The 15,612-nt window shown below is 38.5% G+C and overlaps 1 pseudogene; it reads left to right on the forward strand.

Annotated features, from left to right (window-relative positions):
• Positions 1–15,612, forward strand: part of LOC104679284 — a 41,234-nt pseudogene that overhangs the window by 13,121 nt on the left and 12,501 nt on the right.

The raw sequence follows: 15,612 nt of genomic DNA on the forward strand, positions 1-15,612 counted from the left end.
TTGGTGACAAACACACCTTGTATGGTTTCACTTTTCTCAACTCTAAAATATGGATAGACAGTACATATCTTTTGGATGGTTGCTATGAAATATAAATTAAAATGATGCATATATACACCTAAAATGCTTAGACAGTGTAGGGAAACATCAGATGTTTGTCTGAACACTTACTGCTTCCTGCCTTGTATTAGAGCTATTTACCAACTCCACAATATCAGAGGACCAGTTACTTTGTCTTGGTCACAGGTTCTCCAAAACAGGAAATGTATTGTTAGGCAAGTAAATGCCAAATGTTGAAATCAGATAGCTAACTCTCCCTCCTTCAATCTTCTTTATATATTAATTTAATAGGTAGTTTTTCATACAACAAAGAAATGTAGTTACTCCCCCATATCTTGATTATTTACAAAACTAAGATTGTAGCATTTGAATTAATGTCACTGTACTTTCTGTGTCTTGTGATCAATTCCAGTTTGAGTTATCTTCAAAAGAAGTATAAATTATTGAACACTTTTGCATGACTGATACTATGCTAAATACTTTATAGATCTTTTCATTTAGTCATCATAGCCACTGTGTGAAACAGGTACTCTTGATATTTTAGAGATAGGAAAAACTTCTCATATTTTATAGATATGAAATGAGTTCATGGTTACATAGCTAGGAAGTAATATTTTTATCAACTTGAATTTTTTCCCCTTCAAAGTCTAGTGCAGTCTTTAAAAACTTTAGTTTCACATGACCAAAAAGTAGTTCCATTTCTGTTTAGTCTTAGGATAAGATATCGATGTGTTTTCATCATTACAGAAGTCCCTGCACTGAAAAACTGAAACCAGTTGCATGTAGGCACACATGGTTCTCAGTGTCTAATGTGTGAACTAGACCATCTGTGTAATATTCTTGCTTGTAGTCTTATGAATGGAAGCCTATTTTAGTTAATAATGTCACCTTGAGTGTCTTCTAGTATTTTCAAAAATTGCTGGGGTTTGGAATACACTCATACTGAATTCTAGGCTATCATGGAGTCCATGGTGGTCTGAACATGTTGGCTAGAGGTTTTTAGGTGATAAGAAAAAGGAAATGAACCACTTGTATCTAGTTTTATATTCTCTTGAAACTTCATAATGCTTCATTTAATTGTACTTTTTTTCACTTCTTTGTTGTTGTTGTTTTTTTTTTTTTTTTTTTTTTTTGAGACGGAGTCTCGCTCTGTGGCCCAGGCTGGAGTGCAGTGGCCGGATCTCAGCTCACTGCAAGCTCTGCCTCCCGGGTTTACGCCATTCTCCTGCCTCAGCCTCCGAGTAGCTGGGACTACAGGCGCCCGCCATCTCGCCCGGCTAGTTTTTTGTATTTTTTAGTAGAGACGGGGTTTCACCGTGTTAGCCAGGATGGTCTCGATCTCCTGACCTTGTGATCCACTCGTCTTGGCCTCCCAAAGTGCTGGGACTACAGGCTTGAGCCACCGTGCCCGGCCTTTTTTTCACTTCTTAGATTGTTGAGTAGTGATCACTTTTTATTGTAATCTTTTTCTTTTTTCTTTTCTTTTTTTTTTTCTTTTGAGATGCAGCCTTGCTCTGTGGCCCAGGCCAGGGTGCAGTGGCACCATCTCAGCTCACTACCACCTCCACCTTGCAGGTTCAACTGATTATCTTGCCTCAGCTTCCTGAGCACCTGGGACTACAGGCACGTGCAACCATGCCTGGCAGACTTTTGTAATTTTTTAGTAGAGATGTGGTTTCATCCTGATGGCCAGGTTGATTTCAAACTCTTGGCCTCAAGTGATCCACCTGCCTCAGCCTCCCAAAGTTCTGGGATTACAGGTGTGAACCACCGTGCCTGGCTACTGTAATCTTTTAGAGCAGGTTGAAATACCTCAAATCTTTACATGAGTTGATTCAGTCGACCCTGGTAAACAGCGGCCTTTCTGTTTCAGCCTGCAGTGTCTGGGCCAGTGCAAGCTTCAGATAGACTTATGAAAGGGCTCAGGGACATATACAGATCACAGAGTTATAAGACAGGTAAGGATCTCTAAATCCCTGTTCTTCTTATTGTTCTTTTATTCTTTTCTGTTGTCAGATTATAAATGTCATTTCTTAAAACTGGACAGAAATGGAAATATTTACTAGCTTTATTTTGTGAAACTCGAATGCAATCAAGTTCCAAAAGATGTAGGGGGTAAGATAGGATGAGTATGCTATTGGTTTTGTAGGCCTGTTGGAATTCTTTTTGTCATCTTCCTGATAGAGTAAACATTTACATGATTTTTATCTTCTGGCAAAAAGCTTGAGCAATAGTGCTTGATATATAAATAAGAGTAATATATTTCATTCTACAGAGAATGATTACCAAGTTGATTTTTGTGATTTTTCCCCCAGTTTTGAAAGCAACATAATCAACTCTTATTGTGGAGGTAGTTATGTTATTACTTTTAAAATATATAGGTGGAGTACACCTGTAGTCCCAGCTACCAGGGTTGGTGGGAGGCTGAGACAGGAAGATCTTTTGAGCGTGGAGAAGTTAAGGCTGCAATGAGCTGTGATTGCACCATTATATTCCACCCTGGGTGACAGAGTAAGACACCCTGTCTCATAAAACAAAACAAAGGGGGAGTGAGGGGTGGGATACATATGGGAGATATATATATATATATATATATATATATATGACAGTTGTAGAAAAATACCGATTTTTTAGTGATTTAACTTTTAACAGTTCTGTCCATGGCAAATTTTCCTCCTGGAACACCTTGGCTAGTAATACAAGTTTAGGAAAGCATATTAAACTTTTTTTGAATTCTTGAGGAAATTATATACATGTGACTGTTTTCCTTTAGAATGACTGCAAACTGTGAAGCCCCTTATTAGATTAGATTTAGGCTATTATGATCTCTTTGGGATATTTATTCTACAGGAGCTGGAAGCTATAGTGGCCTCCATTTTTCCCGGGGATATAGAGCAGCTTAAGATCTCCTCTTTCTGGAACTTACCCTAGTTGCTCTATTTTAACTTTCAGATTGGTTCATTTTTGAGTTAGTACAAATAATAATAATAATAGTCTGTTTGAATTGTTTTTTTGTTTTGTAATTCTCAAGGTTGACACTGATAGTCCTTTGCACAATGATCTTCAGATCTTAAAAGAAAAACAAGGGATAGGAGACATATTGCTTATCTTTTAAGGTAAGAAAATTGTTATGAGACTCTATATCCTTCTAATGAGGGTGTATATTTGTACAAGTGTTTTGGAAAACAGTTTGGTAAAGTGGAAGATACTCATACCCTATGGTTCAGGAATCTTGTGGATATATACTCCACAAGAAATGAGTACATAGGTGCCAGGAGACACAGGAATGTTCAGAGCAGCATCATTTATAATAGCCCCAAACAGAGAAGAACCCGAATGTTCATGCCAATAAGCTGGATGATTGTGGTATTCATAAAATGGCTTACAGCTATGTAGGACGAGATGGGCAGATCGTGAACACTATGTTGAGCAAAAGAGACCAGACCCTCAAAACTTATTTTGTACAATTTCCTCTATACAGAGTTCAAAAATAGACAAAACCAATGTTGGTTAGGGCATGCATTCTTAGTGGAGGCAATGTCGCCTGCAGTGGAGTGAAAATCGGTCCTTAGAGTGAAAGTCTTACCTATTGTAATGGTCTGCTGCCCTCCAAGGAGCCATAGAACACAAATGAAAAGAAAACTGAAAGGCCGGGCACGGTGGCTCAAGCCTGTAATCCCAGCACTTTGGGAGGCCGAGACGGGCGGATCACGAGGTCAGGAAATCGAGACCATCCTGGCTAACACGGTGAAACCCGGTGTCTACTAAAAATTACAAAAAAAGCTAGCCGGGCGAGCTGGCTGGCGCCTGTAGTCCCAGCTACTCGGGAGGCTGAGGCAGGAGAATGGCCTAAACCCAGGAGGCGGAGCTTGCAGTGAGCTGAGATCCGGCCACTGCACTCCAGCCTGGGCGACAGAGCGAGACTCCGTCTCAAAAAAAAAAAAAAAAAAAAAAAAGAAAACTGAGAAACACTTATTTATGGATTCATAGTTGGGCAGTAAAACTATCAAGAAAAAAGAGGTGATTACACAGGGTAGGGTAAGGAGTCCATCTAGCTGGGAGGTAGAGAGGTGTGACCTGAAAGGTACATCTGTGGGCTTCTTGGATATTGGCTGTAATGTATTTCTGGACCAGGGTTGGTGGTTACATGGACGAATAATTTAGAATAACTCATTAAGGTCTACTTTAAGGTATATTTTGTATACTTTTCTGAACATGTCACATTTAATAAAGTGTTTTTAAGATACTAAAAGGTTACAAAAGAATAACATGAAAATCTAGAAGAAATGTTAATGATCTAATATGGAATCTGGATAAGATGTAATGGTTTAAAATCTATGGCTATATGAAGTATGTTGATGAAAAAACAGAGACATGCAGTTTTACTGAAATTTGTATTGCTTCTTTTTTGTGATTGGAAGTCTTACAGAAGTGGGATAAAGGTCACAGTTTGCTAGGTTAGTTATGAAATGTTCTGTAGACCCTCAAAATATGAGCAATTTAAAGTAATTTGAGGATTTTCAAACATTCAGCTGACTAATTCCATTGTGTGACATAATCCACATTATGGTGATTAAAATCTAAATATCTCCAGCCCTTACTTTGATCATTTCTATGGTTGAGATAGTAATAGTTGCATTTAGGGTAAAAATATGAGTGACTACTTCAGACCACAGAACTCTCTCCAGAAGAGTTTTGTTGTTGTAGTTATTTTTTCAGTTGTATTTCCTTTACATGCTTATGTATGTGTTTTGGGGGCTAACATCCTGTTATGAATCATTCTGTATAATCAGAATACATATTAACTGTGGTGTTGATACTACAGAATAGTTATCTGGATATGATATCCATCTGTAAAAGCTCAGAGAAACAAAAGCGTGGGGGAAAAAAAAAAAAAAACCCCTAGTATTACATACGAATGTGCTGAGCTCATTTTGAGTTTCCCCACACAGTAAAGAAATATTGGTTTTATTATTTAGTTAATTAATTTTATTGAGACAGGATCTTGCTCTGTTGCCCTAGGATGGAGTGGGTGGTGCAATCACTGCTCACTGCAACCTCTGCCTTCTGGGCTCAAGCCATCCTCCCACCTCAGCCTCTCGAGTAGCTGGGACCGCAGGGTTATGCCACCACACCAAGCAAATGTTTGCATTTTTGATAGAGACAGGGTTTCATCATGTTGCTCATGTTGGTCTCGAACTCCCTGGCTAAAACGATCCACCCCGCTCAGACTCACAAAGTATTAGGATTATGGGTCTGAGCCACTTTGCCCAGCCCAATATTGTTTGCTAAAATTTTGTATTTATTTACCTATCTTTTAATTTTGCTTTTCTGTTTTAATTTTTAAATTTCTATTTTTTTTTCAATATTGTGTTTTAAAAGTTTACTTACCGGACGCCTGCAGCCTAATCTTTGCCATATCTCCCCAAGTGTTCTGTGAGTGCTAATATAGTGGAATGTTAATAGATATTTGTTTTGTGGAGATTGCAAGGTTTGGGGGAAGCTAGGTTCATGTCTTGTACCAAAGGACTTCCTGGAGCCTTATTGCCATTTTCTATTTTTCCCAAATTCATTTACTAGTGCTCCTGACAGCATCTCAGAGGACGGTGCCCTCTGTCTTATTATCTGGGTAATGCTGCTCTGTTGGAAATCTGGAGTTCTGAGTGATTCCCATGTGTTTTCTGCTGCAGAGCAGGACATGCTGAAGTGATTCCTTCATGAGCAGATATTAGAGGTCTCCTTTTGACAGCTCATTACAAAGTTGATCACAAATATACTATTACAGTGAGTGGAAGTCCCAGGTTGGGTGTGAGGCAGGGTTATTTAGAATTGTGTACCATTTTTTGTTACCTTTAAAGCTTCTCTAGGCTGTTTTGGTTTTGGCAGTAAAATTGCTATAAAAAGTACTTTTCTTGGCAAAAAACCACATGGTCAGTTTTGGAAGTTCAGAGTTAGGTAACCCAGCCAAATACTTATCTATGCAAAATAAACACAAGACTGAAAAATAGTAAATACGTAACCTTTGTGTCTCTTACTCACTACACCAGCCTTTTACTAGCCTCCAAGACATAGTTCTTTTGTTTTTCATGGTTGAATGTTAAAATGCCTTTTTAATGAAGCCCTTACTGAATGGGGAGAAAAGACGTAAGTATTCTGCTGTAGTTTTATGCACTGGTTTATAAAATTGTGTATGTTGACTCAATATTCCCATAAGCATAGGAAAGGAAAATGGGTCATTTTTGTTCAGAATCTTATTTGAGAAAAAAAAAATGATCAAGGAAAGGATTTGGATAAAAATCTGCAAATTCAGGATAAATGTATGAAAACATTTTAAAATGTGATTATAAAATGGACCAGTACAGCTTTTCAACATTTTGTTGTAAGAATTCCAAGAATGTGGGCCGGGCGCGGTGGCTCAAGCCTGTAATCCCAGCACTTTGGGAGGCCGAGACGGGCGGATCACGAGGTCAGGAGATCGAGACCATCCTGGCGAACACGGTGAAACCCCGTCTCTACTAAAAAAATACAAAAACCTAGCCGGGCGAGGTGGCGGGCGCCTGTAGTCCCAGCTACTCGGGAGGCTGAGGCAGGAGAATGGCGTAAGTCCGGGAGGCGGAGCTTGCAGTGAGCTGAGATCTGGCCACTGCACTCCAGCCCGGGCGACAGAGCAAGACTCCGTCTCCCAAAAAAAAAAAAAAAAAAAAAAGAATTCCAAGAATGTAAGTGTATGATTTCAGTATGTCACCTAGAATTGAGACAAATACATAAAGTTATGAGTCATGCCATTTTCAGTTTTAAAATCTCTCACATAGTTTCTTCATTGATTCTTTTTTGCCACACTGTGTTAAGGTTCTCATTATTTGGATGAATAATTTGAATAATAAGTCAGCTTATGACCTGCCCAAATAACTCTTCTGATTCCTAGTAAAGTGTTTTTCATTATACCAAATACCAGCTGTATAAGAGGAAATTAAAAGTACTAAGAACTCTAAGTACCTTATTGATTAGCGTGTGATAACCATGGGCCAGACACGGTGGCACATGCCTATAACTCCAGCACTTTGGGAGGCCGAGGCAAGCAGATCCCTTGAGGTCAGGAGTTTGAGACCAGCCTGGCCAAGATGGCAAAACCTCATCTCTACCAAAAATACAAAAAAAAGGCCAGATGTGGCAGCGCATATCTGTAATCCCAGGTACTCAGGAGGCTGAGGCAGGAGAATCGCTTGAACTAGGGAGGCAGAGGGTGCAGTGAGCAGGGGGAAAATACAGCATTTGGAAGGGTGGGAAGCAGAAGGAATCTCAGGCAAGGGAAAGATGTGGGCAGAGACCCAGAGGACAGAACAGTTTGTGGTGGACTTGGTGTCCACATTGATCTAATCAGTGGTCTTAGATTTGTGTTTTCAAAATTACCACAGTTTTTGTTCTAAAACTATCATTCCCTTGATTTTATGTTAGGCATGCTATCTGTGTATTTTGAAATTTAAAATAACATTAAAGGAGAAATGATATTATTTTGTTTGAGAAAGAGTTAAAAGGTTAAAATATCTTGATCTAAATAATTTTCTAATGGGAGATTTGGTACATCCCCAGAAGTTGACTTTGATTCAGAGAACAGTCTTCAGACCTAGAAAGGACTTGAGGAGTCCCACAGAGGAGCCACATGCTGTGAACCATTTGATTCTCACAACAGAATGGATTAAAAAAATGTGAACCATGAAACCATGCAGATGTTCATATTTTGGCGAGGGTAAAGTCAGTGCCATTGTCAGAGGAACAACTGTTGGCCATCACAGGATGGGAGAGAAAGTTTCCATTGTAAAGAATACTCAAATGCCATTTAAAGAAATGGGTTCTTCTGCCCCTATTCTTTGGAATATTTAGGGCTAAGTTCTTAGTTTTTGACATCATCAAAATTTCAAAGTATTCTGTTCTAAGAGCCATTTCAAACAATTAACTAGAATTTCAGAGCAATTACATGAGAGTAATACCATTAGAATTTTTAAATTACCCATAGTTCTATATCCCTAACAAATATGTTCATACTTGCATGTTCTCTTCTTATCTTTACTGTGTGCATAGTTTCTTAATAATGGCACATAGAAATTGTTTAAGCAGGAATAGTTCTCAAGATTATTTTGTGTGTTTCCTTTTTTCTTTTTAAGGTAGGTATTGGATGGAGGAGCATTATGTATGGAACCTCTCACAAAACAGGTGATTATTTTCTTATAATACTCAATTTTCACTCTCAAGACAGTGTTTTGATTATGTAAGTTAGATCATGAGTACAAGGTTATCTTAAAGATATTTTAGTTTTTTTTTTTTTTTTCCACAGCACCTACTTTCAAGAATGAAAAAGGTATCCCAGCACTTTGGGAGGCCCGGGCCGGCAGATCACAAGGTCAGGAGATCGAGACCATCCTGGCTAACATGGCGAAACCCCATCTCTACTAAAAAAATACAAAATTTAGCTGGGCATGGTGGCGGGCACCTGTAGTCCCAGCATCTCGGGAGGCTTAGGCAGGAGAATGGCATGAACCTGGGAGGCGGAGCTTGCAGAGAGCCAAGATGGCGCCACTGCACTGCAGTCTGGACGACAGAACTACCTGCTAGGATACACATTAACAGTAACCTTTATGTAAGGTTCTAATTTGGTCATGTTGTGCACCTAGAACATCGGTTTGTTGTTTTTTGTGAGATTCTGGAAATGTTCCAATTTTACTTTTTCCCCTTGACTCCAGACTTTTTAACACTGATCTGCTGCTGTTAAGTTACATGCTATTTTGTTAGGCCTTCTCAAGTGGGAATCAGGAATGCTGTGGTGTTCTAGGGATGTTTTGTTCTTCCTGTAGGGCTGAAGCAGTGCCTACTCGATAGAATCAGTCATCATGCAGATAAATGCCAGCTGAGTCAAAGGCAAAGCCAACGTGCAGCTTGGAGCAAAGAAGGTACTTTTATTAAGAATTTGACAGAAACCCTAAGACATATTTTATATTACTTTGTGAGCCTTCTTCCTGTCTTAATTATTTTTATTCATTTCATTTTCATTCGGTTTGTTTTCTTTCTGTTACAAAAGTGATCTATAGAAAATATACAAGTATAAGAAAATTAAACATACTGACCGATAATCACTTAATGATTTAGTATCTGATTGGTCTTTGTTATATTTAGTGTAGAAAATATGTCTACAGTTGTAAATTTATTATTGCTATGTATACCCTAGTAAAAGTTATATGTACTTTGAAGTTTTGCAAAATTGTGTTCATGTTATAGAATTAATTCCTGATGAACTTTTATGTGCTAGGCACTAGCCTTTTCAATTACTTATTTTTACTTTTTTTCCCCCTCTGTGCCTCTGCTTACCAAGTCTTTTTATTTCTTACATTTTATTAGCTCTTATTTTTTACTTTTTGTTAGCTCTACCAATCCTCTTAATAACTTAAAAAGAGAGTATTATTAATATCTGCATCATATGGACGAGGCAACTGAAGGTAGGTAACTTGTCCAAGGTCACAGGTAACAGAGCAAGGATTGCAACCAGACAGCCTGGCTGCCCTAGGCCCAACCAAGAGGAGCTGAGAGCAAGCCATGGGGCAGAAGGATGTTGGTCAGGCTGGTTTTCTGTTTAGTTAACATGAAATGCAGCCTGTAACCTGAATTCTAGGACATTACTGAGAAAGCCTTCTAAAGCCAGAGGTGTTTTGTTTTGTTTTGTTTTTTTAACCATGACCATGGTTTTTAGCAAAAATTTGATTTTGTTTAAAGACAACATGGTGCTCTAAGAAGCTTCCATTCACACTCTTGTGGAGGGAATGGTAGTTGAGCTAAAGAGTGAAATGCTGCAGCACAGAGCTTATAGGGCAGCTTCTGACCTATTTCTATGGTCAGGAAAGACACCCATCTTTCCCTGCTGCCCACAGCCTCCAGTTATTCACCTTCAGAATTTCCTAGTCTGTGATCACATTCAGATGAAAGATCTGTTTTGTTTTTTCCAGGGTAGGAGGAAGGGAGTCACCACTTATACTAAGCAGTCTATTCTTCTGTGTATAATGAGCAAGGTTGGGGAGCCAAATTTGAGAACCTTGTGTAATGCTGAGATTCTCCAAGAGAATCCAAGAGAATGTCAGGATTATGCATGGTGGTAAAGTGGTCTCATGTTAGTTGTGCCGACAGCTCTCATCAGAAGCAGACACAGATACTTTTTGTAGGAAAGCATCTCTACCTTAAGCCTGTAGGATTCCCAAAGATTAAAAGCAGGCAAATATGAATTCAGTCAAATCATAGCATTCAAGTAGTCTCAACCCAACATATTTGAGAATTGTTAGAAATAATTAATGATATGTTTCCCAAAGACTATAGGTTTTGGAATTATCAGATACAGAGCACAGACTTCAAATATTAGAATTGTGAGAAAATAGTTACACGTGAAACGTAATAAAGAAAAAGATGGACCCATAAAATTGAGCAACCAGTAAGACCGCCAGGAATGATGAGGAGGACCTGAAAAGAAAATGGATGAAATAGAACTTACAGAAACAAAGTATATAGCTCGATGTGGTGTCTCACACCTGTAATCCCAGCACTCTTTGGGAGGCTGAGGTGGGAGGATGGTATGAGACCAGAAGCTGGAGACAAGCCTGGGCAACATGGTGAGAACTCATTTCTATAAAAAATACCCCAACACCACCAAAAAATAAATAAAAAAAAAAGAATAGCTGGGTGTGGAGCATGTGCCTATAGTCATAGCTAGTCACGAGGCTGAGGTGGGAGGATCACTTGAGCTTATGAGGCCAAGGCTCCAGGTGCATGCCACTGCAGTCCAGCCTGGATGACAGAGTAAGACTCTGTCTCAGAATAAAATGAAATAAAGAAATAGAAAATGTAATTGTTGAAATAAGAAACTCAGAGGATGGATTACACATCAGAAGAAAGAATTAATTGGTTAGACAATTATCTCCTAAAAGTAAGTAAGTATGTTGCACAGAGAGACATGATGATAGATGATAGGGCAGAAGTTGGTGGGGTTGTGGGAGGAGGAAGTCCAGAATGAGGTCTTAAATATGTCTTAGTGGAATCCTAGGAGGAGATATTAAAACTATATTAGAAAATGAGAGAAATAGAAGTTCTAAAAGTGAGAGAAGGAAGTCCACATAAATCAGTCACCACAAATGTAAATGGACGAAAGTTACCGGTTAGCCAGATGGAACAACAACAAAAAAATCCAGCTGTTTTAATCCATCACATTTAAACTATGAAGATATGAAAAGATTGTAAGTTTTTATAAAGGAGAGAGAGTGATAAAGATATGCCAGTATACATTAACCAAAAGCAAGTGATGGAGCTTCAGTATCAAACAAAAAGGGATTTTGGAACAGAAAGCATTAGTAAGAACTTGATGCGAAATGACTGACTGTTAATTAGGAGGATGTAGCAATTTTCATGTTTTAGGTACCTGTAAAAATAACCTCAAAATACAGAAGAAAAACTGACTAAACCACAGGGAGAAACTGACAAGTCTGCCATCATATTTGGAAATCTCAGCATACCCTGCTTACCATAAGTAATTTACACAGAATGCCCATATGTAGATTTGAATAACCAGTGAAAGAACATGGTATAATGGACAAATATAGACCTTTGTACCTGATAATTAGATACTCTATTTTCTTCTCAAGCATTAGAGAAGAGAAACATTAATTATATATTAATTCATAAAGCAAGTCAGAAGATTTAACAACAATTGGTACCACCCACACCATATAATTTATAATTTAAATATGAAGCAGTTAAGGTTAGAAGGCAATAATGAAGAGATTAACAAAAAGAGATGTGAATTTGGAAATCAAACACCCTTGTTATTGGTGGTTTAAGAAACTCAATGCAATTTCAGAATGCTTAGAATTGAACCATAGTTAAAATACAAAACTTCTATCTATTTGTCTCTCTCCCTCTCCTTCTGTCTTCCCATCTGGAACATTCAAGAAGCTAATCTTTTTCAATGAAGATCACCCCAAATACTGAAAGGTAGAAAAAGGACAGATGTCATTCTCTGATCTTAGTTGAATCTATAAGTTAGTAAGAAAACCAGAAAACAAATGTTGATTTGTGGAATTTAAAAATTAATGCCAATAGCCCTTACGTCAAAATAGGACTTGAAATTAAAACTGCCACATATGTAGAGAATAGCAATAATGCAATCATTACTGATTAGTGACTAGAGGAGAGCTCAGAGAAATATTCATTGCCTTAAAATCCTTACGTCATTAAGAAAAGAATGAAAATGAATGAAGCCTCTAACTCATTCTTAGAAAGGACAATCAGAAAACCTGATGGAAAGCAGAATGGGGAAATTATTAAAGATATGTAAGTAGAGGCTGGGTGTGGTGGCTCACGCCTGTAATCCCAGCACTTTGGGAGACAGAGGCAGGCGGATCACGAGGTCAGGAGATCGAGACCATCCTGGCTAACACAGTGAAACCCCATCTCTATTAAAAATACAAAAAATTAGCCAGGTGTGGTGGCAAGCACCTGTAGTCCCAGCTACTCGGGAGGCTGAGGCAGGAGAATGGCGTGAACCCAGGAAGGCAGAGCTTGCAGCAAGCTGAAATTGCACCACTATACTCCAGACTGGAGACAGTGAGACTAGGTCTCAAAAAAAATGACAAATTAAAAATTAACAAAAAAAGATATACAAGTAGGAATCAGTGAGTGAGAAGAATAGAAAGGGCTAAATCTCCAGCACAGTAAAGAATCTGCAGAAGCATTCCTTTAAACTGGGCTTTGAGTACCTTGCTACTGATGATTGAGTATGGAAGAGGATAATATTCTTATTTTCTCCTTGTGTTTTGGGTGGCGGGCAGTAGGTTTTGAAAGTGACTCTTTCACACTCGGGAATTTCAGGGAATATGTATTTTCTATGTACAGTTTGTTTCTAAATCTTTTATTTTTGTCCTTTTTGTGAAAATATGGACTGATAACACTTTTTTATTAGTGTTAAGAAAAGCATGTTACTAGACATTTTATATCTTAGGCTTTTAACAGCATTATGGCAGGGCTTTACTATTTTAAAGAGCTCTTAGAAGTTCAAAAAGACTACCCTGTAAAAAATGGGAGAAGTGACCAGGCATGGTGGCTCATGCCTAAAATCCCAGCACTTTGGGAGGCTGAGTTGGGTGGATCATCTGAGGTCAGGAGTTTGAGACCAGCTTGGGCAACATGGTGAAGCCCTATCTCTACTAAAAATATAAAAAATTAGCTGGGCTTGGTGGCAGGCACCTGTAATCCCAGCTTCTGGGGAGGCTGAGACATGGGAATTGCTTGAACCAGGGAAGTGGAGGTGGCAGTGAGCCGAGATCACGCCATCCCACTCCAGCCTGGGCAACAGAGCGAGTCTCCGTCTCAAAGAAATAAAACCTCAATGAGCTTATTAAGCAAACAGAAACCAACACTTACCTGCAATTAGAAGGTAACCAGAAGCTTTCAAAAACGTATTACCTGACAAGGAAGTCAAGAAAAAGAGGAAAATTATGTATGTGATCCCTAATAGTAAAATATATCAAAATCAAGGTAAAATTAGAAATAGAGGCATTTTCTAAATTAAATTCAAGGCTGCCAGATTAGAAGGATGATATCAATATAATACAATGTCTTTTCCATTAATGTTTAAAACTTGTCCTATACTGACCTATAAATTTGTCCCACTGATGAAATGGAATCTGAAAATCGGGATACAGATACTGTGGGAAGAATGATAAAATTGAACTTAACTGTAGCAACAGTCTAGTCTCTGGACCAGGCCCAAGAAAACAAAACAGAGGCATACTCAAGTAGGATTAACAATTCATTTAGCAAGGGGTGAGAAGGCCTATTGTAATTGAGTGGTTTTCAGTCTCTGGAGTACATGGAATCACCCAGAAGCTTATCCACACCCATCCTTTTCAGATATTCTGATTTGTTAGGCCTGAGCCAAGGCCCAATTCTGATATTTTTGCTTGTTAATTTGCTGATATATGCAAAGACCAAAGACTAAGAACAATTGCTTGAAAGTAGTGACAACCTCTACCTGGAATAGGCCAAATCCTAATTACCTTGATTCCTACACCAACAGTTCCCAAACTGGTGTACTACAGAGTCTTGCGAAAGCTCCTTGAAAAAAAACAAAAAACAAAAAAATACTATCATGGCCATATAAATTCATTGTTCTGAGAAGTCCTGTTGAATTTACCAAGCATTTCTCAAACTTATTTATTAATTTGTTACCTCTATTACATGTATTTATTACATTTTTAACCTAGTAACTGTTAATAACCCCAAACTTATAGAAACAATGCCCCAAGGATGTTCTGTGATGTTACTGTTATCCTGTTGGAAATGTACAGAACAGTCAAAACATGGACTCTGTTTATTTATTTATTTAATTTTATGTATTTATTTATTTATTTTTTTCAGATGGAGTCTTGTTCTGTCACCCAGGCTGGAATGCAGCTGGCACAATCTCGGCTCATGCAACCTCCAACTCCCAGGTTCAGGTGATTCTCCTGCCTCAGCCTCCAGAGTAGCTGGGACTACAGGTATGTGGCACCACACCTGGCTAATTTTTTGTATTTTTAGGAGAGACAAAGTTTTACATTGTAGGCTGGTCTCAAACTCTTGACCTCAAATGATCCAGCCACCTCGGTCCCCCAAAGTGCTGGGATTACAGTCATGGGCCATGGTGTCCAGCCTTCTATAAGGCATTTAAAGGCACTTCCAAAGGCACAATCAACAGACTTGCCAAAAGTCAGTGGCAAGATCTGTAGACTCAGACCCGCCTTCAAATTCCAACTCCCCGCAACCCAAAGCCAATTCAATTGTCCTACCAGAATAACATCAACTCGCAATTAGCACTTGGTCCTCGAATTCTCCAGATCAGCTCCAAAGAGATATATACTGTTAACAGTGGAGATATTGTGAACTGAAGACTTTAACAGATAACATGAATCAAAAGCATTCCCATGGGTAAATGATTATATATAAAATGTGTTTCACACCAACAAAAGTCTATAAATTTCAGACTGATCTGGTGACAAATTTACTTATTTTTAAATGCATAATTATGTCACATAAATGCCATTACAAAGACCTGAATACAGTCTCTGAGTCTAAGGTCCTCCCCATCTTCTCCTCCATTTCACATTTGATTATACACATATTTGAGAGAACATCACTCATTATTTGTTTTAGGAGTATTATCAGATATTATCCAATACTTTGACTATTATCAAAAGTAATTGATTGGAAGTCAATGGCACTATTTATACTTAAAGAGGAGGATCCTCATCAGTAGATAGAGGCATATAAGTATAGTCATATTATATCTATGAAGTGTCAATATCTGGCGGCGGCTCCAAAGTCAAAGTGGTGGTTGGATGGAAAGTGGAGTTTCAATTGGCAAAGGAGGCAGATAGAGAGAAATGCAGATTCGTTAATAACGTGAAGACCATGAAAGCCTGTGGCTATAAAGAATGTTGAGCCGTAGAGTCCATCAGAGGTAGTAAAGGGGGCCTGGAAATACTC

The sequence above is a fragment of the Rhinopithecus roxellana genome, chromosome 5, assembly GCF_007565055.1.
Source record: "Rhinopithecus roxellana isolate Shanxi Qingling chromosome 5, ASM756505v1, whole genome shotgun sequence".
Lineage (NCBI taxonomy): Eukaryota > Metazoa > Chordata > Mammalia > Primates > Cercopithecidae > Rhinopithecus > Rhinopithecus roxellana.